Source organism: Schistocerca americana, chromosome 2 (genome assembly GCF_021461395.2).
Source record: "Schistocerca americana isolate TAMUIC-IGC-003095 chromosome 2, iqSchAmer2.1, whole genome shotgun sequence".
NCBI classification, from domain to species: domain Eukaryota; kingdom Metazoa; phylum Arthropoda; class Insecta; order Orthoptera; family Acrididae; genus Schistocerca; species Schistocerca americana.
The window spans coordinates 191,348,604-191,350,378 of record NC_060120.1 but is presented as its reverse complement, the minus strand read 5'-3'; positions in this window follow the sequence as shown (position 1 = coordinate 191,350,378).

The following is a 1,775-nucleotide window of genomic DNA, read 5'->3' as shown; positions in this document are numbered from 1 at the left end:
TAAAGAGGTATGCCAAAATGTGAACTATAGAAATAATAGTCACAACGGTACTCACAGTAATCGTCAGACATTTATTTCAGTTATCATCAAACATTATATCATACTGAGAGATCAGAATTATGGAATGTGCAAATGTACAAATAACTATCTGTGGGGAAAAAATGTAATTACACTTGCTGTACATTGAGGCACTTATTCCATTGATTCATTAATCTTTTTAACCAGCAGCAGAGTTGATTTGTGGTTGCAGTCTCAGTTCTTAGAAGTCATCAATAGTGTTATCATCTCTGAGTAGCCTGAACAAGTGGAAAATATGAGGGACAAAAGTGAGGCTGCAAGGGGGAGATTGTCATCGTTACTCTCAGAGTACTTGGCATGGTTTCCTGTTCAAGAGATAAATGAGAGGCTAACTCAGTAGAAAATACAGTGTAGAATCTTCTGAGGATTCTGTCGGGATCTGGAGCTGTGTTCAATTTTGATGATTTCTGTTGCTTCTCAATACCACTGACACTAATATGTATATCACTCATCTTTGCAATGGTGCAAGAACTGAATTAGAGCAGTATCCCTGAATTTTTCATTTGTAGAGGACGATTTGAAAACAGAGTTCAATGTTCCTGCTTTGATGCCCTCTTTCAGTCCCTGTCTCGCCCATGAGTGTCTGCACACTAACTTTGGTATCTTTACTTATGGTCAGAATCGCTTTGGGTTTGTGACATCCTTCAGTAATATTCTGTTATGGTAGTCACTGAATGCTTCACACACTGCCCAGCTCACAGCTAGAAGATTTACATTCAACATCTCCCTGTTCTAGCCCTTTGCTTTGTTTTACACATATTATGCAGTAGACTTTACTTCTTTAGGAGTTTCTTTACAGTGAATGTATACAAATGTACATCATGAACTGTTCTATTAGTTACATATCTATCAAGTGCATAGTCAACTATTCTTCTAAACCTGAGCCACATTTCTTGTACAGATAAATGTTTCAAGTTCCTTATTGAGATATCCCCTTCTACCTTTTTATCTAGTTTGCTGAAAATATAAACCCTTCTACTTTTTTTAATTGCCCTCCATACTTTGGTAATCACTGTTGCTACAATTGCCCCATGTCACTGATACCAGTTTCTCTGTGAACATCCTCAAAGAGACCAGATCTATTTGTTGTTATTAGATTTAATATATTTCAATATTCCAAACAATCTGTCCTAGGTGGCTCTCAGAGAAAAGATTTAGTAATGTATCACAGAACATATTATCATGCCCACCACTTACAAAACTGTAATTTTTCCCAGTTTATTGTTGGATGGTTAAAATCTCTTCCAATGATGACAGAATGATTGGGCAAAACAAAATTTCCATATAAAGCACCAAATACACTAGGTCAGCTCCTTTCATTCAGAAAATCATCCTTTCTTTAGAATTTATTTTCTTAGTCTAGATGAAAATGGAAAAATATTTGCTTAATCTGACCAAAAATAATACATGGAATTACATGATACTATAACTCTGCCTGCTTTTCCTTGATAAATGAACACAGTATTATTAATTGCTCTTATTTTCTCTTTTTCTATCACTGAATATCCACTGCACTGCTTTTAGTTTTTATTTCTTATGACACTTTCTATCCTTGAACATAATGTAACACGCTAGTGCTGCTAGCTTCTCTGACTGTTCCTCACAATGTTTTGAGCTACATCAGGTGTTGTGTGTTTACAGTTGTCAAAATTAATGGTCTGCTGATACAGAGTTGTAAGGAAAAAATTGCAGTGGGA